Genomic DNA, 13,544 nt, shown 5'->3' on the forward strand with positions numbered 1-13,544 from the left:
TAATGACTTTTGCTTGATGTTGACAAACACTAATTTCACCCAGATTACCTGCTCCTCTACCTGACTTTAGTTTCTCTTTATCAAGTTAAAGTATCTTAAAGGGATGTAAGAATTAGAAAATACTCTAGGCCATTTATTCTTGACTGTACATCCAAGTCGTCTGAGGATTTAAATATATATACCTATATACGTGTGTGTGTATAATATACATATACATATACAATTATACATACATAATTTTTTTCCTGGCATCCTGTGGTAGATTGGATTATTTAGCTGAGGCTGTTTGGGCCAATTGGATGTTAACCAACAGGTGTATATGTTACTCACCTTTGCATTGCTGTCACCAAACTACCTGACAAGACAACAGAGAGGAAGATTAATTTGGCTCATGGTTTCAGAGGATTCCATCTGTGGTTGACTGGCAGAAACATCATGGCAGAAGGGCATAGAAGAAGAAAGCTGATCAGCTCATGGCAGCAGGGAAGGGAGAGAGAGGCCCGAATTCTCACGATCCAATCATTTCCTACAAGTTCCACCTCTGAACCTTGCTGTGTTGGGGTCCATGCATGAGATTGTGGAGGACATTTCAGATCCAAACCATAACAGAGTAGGAGAGTCATGAAAAGAGCCTGTGAGGTCAAGCTGGTTCTTATGGACCTCTGCTGCTGCCATCAGGTGTTCCCCATCTAGAATTCTGGTCCCTGGGGAGGGATGGGATGCACATGGATTACAGCCCAGCTGCCCTAGCAGAGCCCCGTGTCCATCAAGCAACCCCAAGCTGATACCCAGATGTGATTAAGTAAGCCAAGGTCAACATTTCCCTTGAGACTACAGGTTTGTGACTTTATTGAGAACATTGTGGTTCTTTGTTCAGGGTCTGATTTTGACTCCATCTCTAGATATTCTGAGTAATAGGCTTGGGGCTGAGGAATCTGCATTTCTAAAACTTCCCCTGGTGATTCTGGCATTCAGGTAGATTTGGAGACCACTGATCTCATCTAATCTCCTCTTAGAGGGAAAAACTAAGACTCAGAGAATAAAGTGACTAGCCCAAAGTCTCAGTACTAGGGAGGGTTAGTATTAGAATCCTCGATACTTTAATACTCTTTACTATAGCCCACTGTCCCCATAAAAATTAACATGGAAGGAGAAATTCTTCCCGTCCCCATATCTTAAGATGCTCTGGGAAGGAGTGTTTCAACCTCATACTGATATCAACCCTTTGAAACCCACTGATGAAAGGAAATATGCAGCAGAAAGTGTGTATTGACTTTGGTTGTAATTGCATTTACTGTGCCAAATGACTCAGCTCGAGGTAAGAACGTGGTCAGTAGACCATGCGCTTTAGAAGGAATTTAAAGTACAGTATTCTTTTTCAACTTGGGAAAGTTTATGCGATTTCTAGGCAATTATTTCCTGTAAGAATAAAAGTATGAGTTACTCTTTCATCCTCTTCCTCTTGCTGCAGCTCCTCCTCATTAGTGGTCTCCTTCCTCTTGAGCTGCAGTAATACCCTCAAAGTACTGAATCTATTACGGCTGAGGTTCGCCTTGCAGACCTGACAGACATACAGATTGGCAAGCTGAAATGTCTATCTCGATTCAGACTCAGATTCTCAGATTCGGGGTAATATTCACTGAGCACCTGCTATGTGCCCAGTGCTATGCAAATTGCTTTCACATGCTCTATTTTATTAAAAGCACAGGAATTGACAAGGAGTAGGTGGATATATGCAGACTGTGTAGAAAGAGAGAAAAGACACACTCATGGCTTGAGGCCACTACTGCAAACATTATGACATCTCTTTATATACCCACATGCTCCTGTTCAATCTCCCCCAGCTGGGGAGCAGGAAGACTCTTCATTGTCCCGCTTCGTTGTCCCTCTAGCCTAAACATCACCTTTACCCTACTCTGTTGATTATTTCAGAGATGATTTAAAGAAGTAAAGCCAGATAAGGAGCTAAATGCTTCTCACCTGAACCGGGCAGGAACGGGGCTCTTTCCTGGCCTAAGGCTCTTATTGCTTCCATGTGGGTCAGTACAGTGTCTCAGATCTCCTCACTATTTGTTTCTGTCCTGTGCAATTTCTCTTATCCAACTCAGCTTTAAGAATGCCTTAGTCTAAGCCTCGTGGGGGGTCATCCCTATGGATTTTTCTGCTGGAAACCTTCATCAAGCTTCCTTGTTACATTGCTGAACTCCTGCAAGACCCCTCCACTCTGCTCTGGACGATGCCTTCACTCACTCCTGGCTGTCCTGCTTTTTCTTCTTGACCTGGGCTGCAGCGTGGGACTATGTACGCATGCACGCCCTCTGATGCGCACACACACGTGCCGTGGTAATCTCTGCTCTCAGGCCTGTTCTCAGGCTTTCTCCACTTCTCCAGGGATGGGAGACTCTGACTATGTCCACCAGTGTGATACAATAGGGAGTGGTGGGGAGCAAGACCAACTGGAGCGAGCTCACCAGGTCTAACAGACACTTGTGACTGAATGCCACCGTGCCGTGGTGTAGCTTAATGTTAACATATCCTCTGCCTTTTTAGAAGCCAGATGTTCACATTTTGTGTGAAATCTCTAGATTTTTAATGGCGTGAAAGTCAATTGAGACAAAAACAAAACAAAACAGCTTTGTTCACCAAATAAGAAATTCTGCTTTGTACTTTTTATCTGTTCAAATCCCATAAATGAATGGAAAGAAAAATCATAGCATCTTACAACTGGAAGTGAACTTGAAGTCATATGGTCAAATTTTCTGCCCCAAACAATAATTCTTTCAGCAGTATCTCTCACAGGTTAATAGGTGTATTGGTTTGCTGTTGCATTATAACAAACTTCCCCAAAATTCTGTGGCTTAAAACAACAGTCATTTATTCCCATACATGAGTTTGCAGGTTGGCGAGGTGGATTGCTTCAGGCTTAACAGCTTCCTCTTGGGATCTGTGGGCTAATCGGAATATTCTTCTAATAGATGTCAGAAATACGAGAGCACACAGCCAACCATGTACATGCCTTTCAAGAACAGTTGGAAGTCACCTTACATCTTACAGATAACTGATTGGCCAAAGAAAGTCACATGATTAGGCCCCAATTCAAGAGGCAAGCTCTACCCAGCACCAGGTCATTGCAAAAAGGCAGATGGGGTGTGGGTGGAAGAACTGGTCCCAATCATTAATTCGGCCATGCTTGGTACCTGTTCTTAATGAAAAGCGTGTTTTCCCAATTAGGTTGTAAGTGAGCACTCCAACACTAGCTTTTATTAGTATTTTATCTGTATCCATGCTTCTTGTAGAACATAGCAGCATCTCAGAGTGTCAAGGACACTTTCTAGTTCAATAATCTGTCTCCCTGTTTGTTAGAACTGACACCTACACATGATAGCTACCATTTATTCAGCACCTACTAATTTTCAGATACTCTACCTGGTGTTTTGTAGATTGCTTCTAAACCTTGAAACTAACCCTCCAGGTAGGTATTATTAATCCTATTTACACTCAAGGAAAGTGAAAATCAGAGAGGTTAAGTTACCCCAAATTATATGACTTGAAAATGGCAGAGCCTGAATCCAACCCATCCTTCTGGCTCCAGAGCCACTATACCATGTTGTCAGTTTCATATGTTGGTGTGAATTTTTAAGAGAAGCATAGCTCTGCACGAATTCTAGAAAATCAATCTACAGTTGACCAAGAGATGAGCACTCAGGTGTTATGTGTCTAGTTTGTGTGTAATGTGTTCTAGTCCCAGATCTTCATTGAATTCCCTGATTCCAGTACATATTTAATAAGAGTTAGTACTTCTGAATGAGTGCCTGTGTTTTAAAGATCACATTGCCTTTTGAGATATTTTTTCCTCTGCTCCAGTAGGGATACAGTCCTAGGGATACAGTCCTTTCTAACCGTGTGCCAATTTTGAATGTGTTGGCTCTTAGATTCAAATTCAAATTCCTCCCTTTGTGTTCTGCAAGAATGGGTGGGACACTAAGCATTGATCTTTTCTGCTGAGCATGATGCTAACTTTTGCCAGTGGCAGGCATGGGAGGAATACTGTTGGGGGAGGGGGTTTCTCTTGGACTCTGGTGTGGCATCTTTTCCTTCTCCTTTCTGAAGCCTAGTCCATCAGAAGTGAGTGAGGGGGCTGCAGGTGGGGGTCGGATAGCTGGTACAGTTTAATCTCAGTTGTGTGCCCAGAGTGAGCAGCTTCACTCGATGACCACTCTGTCATGGTCCTCCCAACACAACATCGCCCACCCGAGGTCTCATGCCTGCAACGGTGCCCTACCCACTTCGGCGTGCCCAGCCCCAGCATTAACTCCCCCTCTCCCTGGAGATTTGTTTCCTGCTTGTTCCACAACAATAGGCCAACTCTGGCCAGTGGAACCCAGGAAACTTTTCAGATTTCTGTTGTCTCCAGTGAATTCTGATCTCTAGCTGTGGGTATTGTCCCTCAGCCCAAAGGTAACCCCGAGAGTGCTCTTTACATCTTTGTATTTATTGCCCTATCATAGTTTAATATTTCTTGATATTAAGCTTCCTTTGTTTAAATTGCCTTGTGATTTTTGTCTTCTGATTAAACTCAGATTGATACATACCTTGAATCTAAACCCACTTCTTAGTTAGACAGTTTATTTTATTTTCTCCGGATTTACATATACCATATTTCCTTCCTTTCCTACAATGTGCTATTTGGTGCTTGAAAGATGCTTACTGAGGTGACTTGAGACCCCATGCAGCCTGGACAGATGTGTGCTTGCAAAAGTCCTTTAACTTGCAGACATTGTACGAACGAGACCGTTGCTTCTCAACATGCTATCTGTGGAAAACGACCATTTTTAAAAATTTAATTTCTAAATCTTTCATAAACCAGCACTTTTGTAAAGCATCATAAAAATGGAGTGCTAAAAAAGGAAATTTTAAAAAGACATAAACATAACAGCTCACTTTTTTTTTTTTTTAGTATTAGTTTCAACATATGATTTCTCTATCAAACTGCTGTAGAAGTTTCTAAGTGTTTACCCTCAATTGCTGTACCTCTGTTGCCATGGGCTGGAAACACTGTGTGTGGACTCTGCCTTGAGGAGTCTTTCTCTGGGTTATGTCACCAAAGCTTGGAATCACACTGTGTCCTATATGGTGACTCTCGAATTTAATCCAGTCATTGCACCCTGCTTTCTTTTGGGGGTTCACTTTACTCTTCCAGGACACAGTGACAGCCCTCTTATCCATCCCGATCCCATCCACATGCCTTCTCCATTCATCTGGTGCTTCTACTTGGCATCCCTTCCTTGTGTCCATCCTGGCTGACTGCAGTAATTTTGGTTTCTGCTTTATAACCAGAGTCCTCTTCCACTTATCAGGAGATAGTAGCTGTGGCAATAAAGTGCCCCCCTATTTCCCTGGGCTCTAGGCTCCTGAATTCATAAACAGATGCAGAACCATTCTCCCTTGCCCATCCTCCATGTTTGCAGTTAAGAGCCAGAGGTAGGGTCATTTGCATGTGTGACTTGTCTTGATAGCATGGGTTGCACCCACAGGTAGAGCCAAAATCCATGTGTCAAAGCTTGACTTCAGCTCATCAGCCAGGAACATACAAATGAACTGGCTGTGGCGTCCAGCACAAACACCATAATTGTAGCTTTGAATGTTGAAAGGGAAGTGGGCTCTAGTGCCCCATCTTCCTGTCCTTCCATTCCAGTGTGGGCACAGCACCCTCCTGCCTCTTAATTATTATCATTATACAAGTCTATCTAAAATTGTATTTGTAGATTTCTTTGTAATCCACGGTAATTCCACCGAGTTTATTTTCCCATCTTTTCTCTGGGTTTATGTCCTGCCTTCCCAGCTTAGTTTATCAGCCAAAGACTTATTCTGTATTCTGCACAGCTCAGTCCATTGTTGGTGCTCACTAGATTGTAATAGAAATGCCATGCCACCAAACTGTGAGTTGAAGCTGTATTACAATGATACTGCCCCAATTTTACAGATGCTGCTCAGTGCCAGGGAGCTTTAATAAAATGCTCAAGGTCACAGAGCAAATCCAATGTAGAATCGGGGGTGGGACCAGCTGTTGTGAATCCGGAGCCCACATCTCTTTTCATTGTATCAGGCTGCCTCTCAAAACCACGAGAGATACTCTTATCAGTGTTGTTTGGTGGGTGTTCAGTTCACTGCAGTCGATATTGTCAAATGAAATCTTCAAATGCCAGAAGTATGCTGTCAGACGCTCTTCACCTTTATGAACTCTAGCGTTATAAGCAGTAGTAGCACAGATGAAACCAGGAAATCTATAGCCACCGTTAATGCTGGTTGTTAAAAGGATGTCTGCTTGTAAGTAGTTCTAGGGTGACAATGATCATTGCTGGCATTCATTAAAACAGCAGCGACAAAAAAAAAAAAAAAAAAAACAAAAACCATAACCTACCAGAAACAAAACCTAAGCTACCGGAAAGATGGTTCCTATACAGAACCCTGAAATCATACCCTAAAGGACCCAGTAAGTCAATCCAAAATACTGGTGATGCTGAATATGGGTTTTTCCAAACCCTGCTCTGAAGCCTCCTCCTTTTTCTTCTGTTTTAGTCAGCTTTTTCACTGCTGTGACTAAATGATCTGACCAGCACAACTATAGAGGAGGAAAAGTTTATTTGAGGGCTTACAGTTTCAGAGGTCTTATTCTACAGACGGCTGGCTCCATTCCTCCGGGCTCAAGGTGAGGCAGAACATCATGGCAGAAGAGCATGGCAGAGAGAAGCAGCTCACATCTCCAGGAAGCAGCGAGAGACTCCACTTTCCAGATATAATATATATATTGGGGCGTGGCTATGGGATATGTATATATGTATATTCTATAGCTACATCCCAATTCCCACCTCCTCCAGCCATACCCTACCACTTCAATTAATCCCACCGGGAATTAACCCAGTCATTTCTCCTCTGAATCTTCCTGCATTGTTTCACATGTGAGCTTTTGGGGGACACCTCACATTCAAACCATAACAGCTTCTCTCCTTCCCAGGTTATTACCACTTCTTTCCATCCCTCCATGGCCTATTCACTGGTTTCCAATCAAGGCCAGCTGAAACAGAAGTATGGAGAGCTGGATTAAATCTGATTTAATGTAGATTGTCAGCATGAATTCTAGACATTTAATATTTATGGTGTGTCTACTCAGCAAATACTGTGATGGATATTTTCCTAACTTTATCTAATTCTTATATCAGTGTTGCAACCTAAATTTTATTCTCTTCATTTTTAGATGAGAAAACCAAATCTCAGAGTTGGTAACCCATGATCTCTATGGTGAGTGACTGGGTTTCAAACTTGTGTTTTTCTTGCTGTAAACATTGTCTTCCTTTAGCTTCCCTTTTTTACTTTCCCTTTAACAAACAATAAGTTACATTAATTAGTGAAAGCAGTTAATTTTTTTATCTTTAACACCAACAGTTGGTTTATGGTTATGTGAATTGACAAAAAAATGTACACAAACCCTGGACCAAAAGCAAAACAACTTAAAACATTAAAAGTCAGTATTTCAACTCTGATTTATGACTTACCAGCTTTGAACCATTAAGTCAAAGGAAAATGATGTGAAAGAATAACAATTTTTCTAGCATTTAGGTAATTTTTTCTTCTTCACTTTAACATTGACTTTTGGGGAATGAAAAGGAACATGGACTGGGGAGAATAAGATTTTCTCTGTGATATTTTCTCCCAACCCCCAGATTTATGATATAGGGAATCCCAGACTTATTTACTCTCTCTCCCTCTCTCTCTTTTTTTCCACTAAATTAGACTAGAGCAGATTGAGGGATTCACTTTGTCCATGAGGTTGGTGGATATTCATGATATCCATGGCTAATTTGAGGTACTGTAGAAATAAACATATATTTAATATGTTTGGTTCCTTTTTCTTTTTTTTTTTTTTTTGTTTTGATATTGGAGATTGAACCTAATGTTGCTAAAGCACTGAGCCATATCCCCAGTCCTTTTTTATATTTTATTTAGAGACAGATCTCGCTGAGTTGCTTAGCACCTTGTTTAGTGACTGAGGCTGGCTTTGAACTCTTGATCCTCCTGCCTCAGACTCCTGAGCTGCTGGGATTATAGGCATGTGCCACTCCACCTGGCTGTTTCCTTTCTTTATTTCTAGGAGAGCAGGCCATTCCAAAGGTTTATTCATAGAATTTGTTAACCTTTAATTAGTTCAGAATTGATAGGCAGCAATTAATTGCTTCATTTTACAGATGGCAAAAATGATGCATATGGGCACCTTTGAAGATCTGCAGGGGGGGAAGGCAGTCGATGACGGGGAACGTCAGCCAGCATCTGGAACTTCTCATTCTTCAGGTAAGTCAGTTTAACAACACATCATACATTCGGGTATTTCCGGTATTCTTTTCATGCAACCATTTTTAATATCATAACAAATTTCTCACTGAAATATATCAAAGTGCCATTCAAACCGTGTCTCTGTAATTGAATTCTAACACAGAGCGAAGCATACTCTGCTCAGTCAGCAATGAATATACAAGAAAGTATGTTCTAAATGACATCGAGCAGGTTTTAGTTCTGGTGGAGACCCCCAGGGAGATATGAGACATGATCCCACTTTCAAAATACTCAAGGGTCTGATTTGAGAAACTAAATTTCACTCTTCCAAAGTAATCACAGCACCAAGTTACAAAGGGATCAGGGGACAGGGCGGTCCATTAGAAGCTGGAGGGTCCGTGGAAGGCAGAGCTGTTGGATCTTGAAGGACAGATGTGTTTCAACAAGGACAAAAGGAAGAGTCAGGAAGAACATCCCTTGCAACACTTGGGCTGTCCTTTTCGGCGGGCAGAATACTTCCAGTTTGTCATGGGATTCATTCCCAGTCACTCAGCAGGAGGTGGCCTTATGATCTCAGCTAAGTGCTGAGAAACCTGAAGCCCAGAGAAGTTAAGCAGGCTTTCTAAGATGACACAGCTCGTCAGAAGATCTTAGAGTCAAACCTGCATCTGATGTGTGTTCCTTGGTGCCAGATTCCAGAAGAGGACAAAAATAAGCAGAGGGGAACTATTGTTCCTTTTAGACCAGGGGTAACATATGGTGAAAAAGCAGGTAGGGGAGGACTGGAGGCACAGGACACCAGTGAGGACCTGGTGAGGACCACAGAGGACCTGGGCTGACTGTCCCATATGCACCATGCTTGTGGCACTTGCTCCTTTCTGGCCTGTCTCTGCCCTCAACTCCGAGCTCCTGGAGGGCCGGGCTTCACCTTGCTCTTAGTCAGAAGCATACTGCTCGTCTGGAGGAGGTGCTGATAACAGTGTTTTGGAGGGATGAATATGTAGCTCTGGCTTTGATCTTGGCATGGGGTTATGATAATTTGGTAACAACAGTGGAATCAGAGCACAGGAGAATCCAAGGGAAATGGTGGAGTAGGGGAGGGTTGTCAAGGAGTCCAGAGGGACGTCAAGAACCGTGCCAATGTGCCATCCCTTCATCCAGGCATGGGGGGTACAGTGTGCTTTAAGAATATCAACATTAGGGGCTGGGGAGATAGCTCAGTCGGTAGAGTGCTTGCCTTGCAAGCTTAAGGCCCTGGGTTTGATCCCCAGCACCGCAAAAAAAAAAAAAAAAAAAAATTATGTATATATATAATTCATTAAACTGAACACATGCCTTCGCACATTTTATATTTCTGTAACAAAATGAAAAAAAAATTAAAAGAAAAAAATGGGATAATTTCGGTGATAAGCTTGGCATGAATGGTACGAGACAAGGAAACAAGAAAAATGATTTCAGTTTTATTGGTGAGAACTTCTTTCCTGGTTTTTTTTTGGGGGGGTCTTTTTTCCTTTCCTCATTTTAAGTGAGACCTTCTTAAAGAATAGTCCCCCCACCAGAAATGGGACCCTCAGAGGCAAAAGTGACAGGTCAATTTCAGGCATTTGCAGGGGGCTGGCTGTGAATTGACAGATGAAGCATTAGCGCCTCTTTTCCACCCTGGGAAGACCCTGGCTTCCTTTGCTGCTAGGTCCCATGTCCTGGGGATTTGGCTGACTTCCTGTTCTTTCAAGGGCCAGCACCTGCTTAAAGGTAGAGGGTTATACCTTTACCCCCAAATTTTGGGAGCCAAATGATTCATTTTTTGTGGAAGGGGGGATACCAGGGATTGAATTCAGGGGCACTTGAACACTGAGCCACATCCCCAGCCCTATTTTGTATTATATTTAGAGACAGAGTCTGACTGAGTTGCTTAGTGCCTCACTTTTGCTGAGGCTGGCTTTGAACTCTCGATCCTCCTGCCTCAGCCTCCTGAGTCTCTGGGATTACAGGCATGCACCACCTTGCCTGGCCCTAGATGATTCTTTTTATACATTATTCTCATTCATTTCCTCCAAAATAAACTTACAGTGGCTTTCACTTAGAGATTTTACTGCTCACCTTGTGAGATTGTTGATAAGGCTTGGCAAATGAAGAATTACAAAGTTTGTGTAATAAAGTTCTATGAGTAATGGTCTGAAAGCAGGGTTTCTACTCCTTTACCTAGATGGTACTCAGAAGTCTAAGCTGGTCCTGGGAGGTTTTCTTAGATGATTCTAAGTGATGGTGTAAGGTCTTTATCCATACAACAAATCCTGTTTGTGTGTTTATGATGTAACAGGAAGTTTTCTAAATGCTTTACTGATATTATCTCATTTAAACCTCAAAACAACCCTATAGGTACATACTACCATCCTCATTTTAAAGATGAGGAAACTGAGAAATAGAGAGTGTAAAGACTGCATCTCAGGTCACATAACTACTAAGTGGCAAAGCTGAGACTTTAAGACAGGCAGCCTGATTTCAGAGCCCATTTCTATCCGTTGTGTAGAACGCACATGGCTCAGATATGACCCACAGAGGGAAGAGGCAGGAGCTGCTCCAGGTTTGTGGAATCTGTGTCTGTTTTCTGAGTCTTACATTCCAACAATGGACCAGTTGAGCTCAGATGGCATTCCTGTCCTTGGACATTCCTCTCCTGTCCTGTCTCCTCGATTATTGTATAGCAGCATCAAAGATGCTTTCTTGACCTCTCTTCTGGCTCAAACTCAGAAATCCATCTCTTGTCCTGGGCTCTCTCTGACCCAGGAAATCTCTTCCTTATCAAGTTTTCACAGAATCTTCCCCTGGATTTTAAAGGCATTCTGCATAGACTTCAAAATCTTTTCTCCACCCTCCTTTGTTCACTTATTCATTCAACAATTTTCAACAATTTACTGTGTCAGGGACAGTGCTGAAACTGCAGGGGACACATGGATAAATAATTTATCACTCATATTCTCCCAGGTATTCAAAATCTTATGAGGTCCAGAGAGACAGAAATAAATCCTGCACACGATAAGAACAGCTATGGAGGAGCTACATACAAGCAGCAGAAGGAACACACTTGGAGGCTAATAATTGTTGGGAAGTCAGGGAAAGTTTACTGTAGATGTTACTTTGGATGGGTAGATTTTTCTAGACTTACCAGAATGGAGGAAGGTCATTCCAAAAAAAGAAAAGAACACATGCATAATTTGCAATGCCAGGAAATAATGAATGCAAAGATTTAATTCAGTGATTCATTTGCTCATCCATAAATATTTACTGTGTTGCCTATTTTGTGGAAAGTATCATATCAGACAGTGGTGATGCCATGTAAATGTAGGTTCCTTGCCCTCATGGAACTTTCTAGCAAGCATTTTCCTCAATAGGAATGGTTCTGCCACACTAGTAAGTATTTGGAAATGCAAGGTTGGTTGTCTCAGTAACCCAGACACAATAACTATTGACATTATTGTCTGATTACTAGGGATACTGAATATCTTGCAAAATGCTTGAGTTTTCCACACAACCAAGGAGCATCCTTACCCAGATACCAAGAGAGCCTCTGTAAAGGAATGCTGGAAGTAGCAGAAACTGCACACACACACACACACACACACACATACACACACGCGCGCGCGCGCAGGCATGTATGCACACACAGAAACAGATGTGCATACAGAAATGTACCAGGTTCCCAATTTAGCCAGCGAAAGATAGAGAACTTCCTGGAAGTAGATTCATCATGTCGTCTTTAGTTGTCCTTCTGTCCACTAAAAATGTTGCTGCTGGTGACAGTTTTCATGCGTATGGTCACACTCTTGCGGCATGGATCACCATTCTGGAACACCTGACAGTAATACACTATCACCTTCCTTTAAAAGATACTCACAAATGTCAGGTTCTCATGGTTCGTGAAGAAATACCTCAGCTTCTGCAGAGCCAGCCATGTGCTCATGAAGGAGAAAGCGGAGGTAACACCCCGTTTTCCTGGAATCTCTCTCTCTCCACCTTTTCTGTGCCCTCAGCCCATCTTTCTGTACAACCCCAGAAGAAACTAGAAAGACAGTTTGGGCAAAATTGTGAAGCTCCTTGTGTTCAAAGCTTTTGTCCTAAGAGCAATGGGAAGCCATTGAAGGCTTTTAAAAAGGTTATCTTGAAGAATGTAGAGGTTTACAGTTTTAGAAAAGTCAACTCTGGCTGCATCAAAGTGAAGGAATTAGAGAAAGGGAAGGACTACTGTAGAGAGCCCAGCAGGAACTGTGGTGCCTTCTGGGCCTAAGAGGAGGAGGCCAGAGCTATTGTTCAAGCAGCAGTTGAGAGAATGGATTATAAACTAAATTAAGAAGATAAAGAATTAGGCTGAGCTGATGATGGTCAAGTGAGGGAGAAAGAGGAATCAAAATTTACTAGGAGGTGAGAGTTTGTGTCAGCCTCTGTTTATAAATGATCTCAGTTCTTGAGTTGCATATAATCTCCCCATTTACAGATGAGGAAACAGAATATCAAAGTACATGGCTAACTGATGGTTTTATTCATTAATATGCATAATGTGACTCATTTTCTTTGCTGGGTGTTGAGTCTGCAAAGATGGGCTGATGATTGAGGGTCACATGTATTTATTTCCTACTTGCGTTGCTTGTTCCTGGACTCATGTTTTCTACCTGGTAAGAACAGAGAACCATATAATGGTCATTGAGTAGGAATACTGTGTTCATACTTTTTCCTATTACTGGGATAAAAAATTATCAAACTGAGTGGCTTAAACCAACACAGATTCATAATGTTGTAGTATTGGAGGTGACAAGTTTGAAACGAGTCTCACTGGGATCAGATCAAGGTATTGGTCAGGCTTCCTTCTTTATGAAGGGGAAATCTGTAAACTGGATTTTCCAGCATCTAGAGGCACCTGCAGGCCTTGGCTCCTTCCTCCATCTTCAAAGCCAGCAGGTAGCACCGTCCCATCTCTGGCTCTCATCTTTGCTTTGTCGTCACCTCTCCTTCTCTGCCTCTCCTACCTCTGTCTTTCACTTATAAGGACTCTTGTGATTACATGGAATCCTCTTGGATAATATTCCCTTCTCAAAGAAAGCCCCTTTTACCCATAGGGTAGAGTCGGCACAGGTTCCAGGGATTTGGATGTGGGCACCTGTGTGTGTGTGGTGGGGTGGGATCATCACCCTGCTAATGAGAGCTGCATCCTATGTTCTGGA

The sequence above is a fragment of the Sciurus vulgaris genome (assembly GCF_902686455.1).
Source record: "Sciurus vulgaris genome assembly, chromosome: 5".
Lineage (NCBI taxonomy): Eukaryota > Metazoa > Chordata > Mammalia > Rodentia > Sciuridae > Sciurus > Sciurus vulgaris.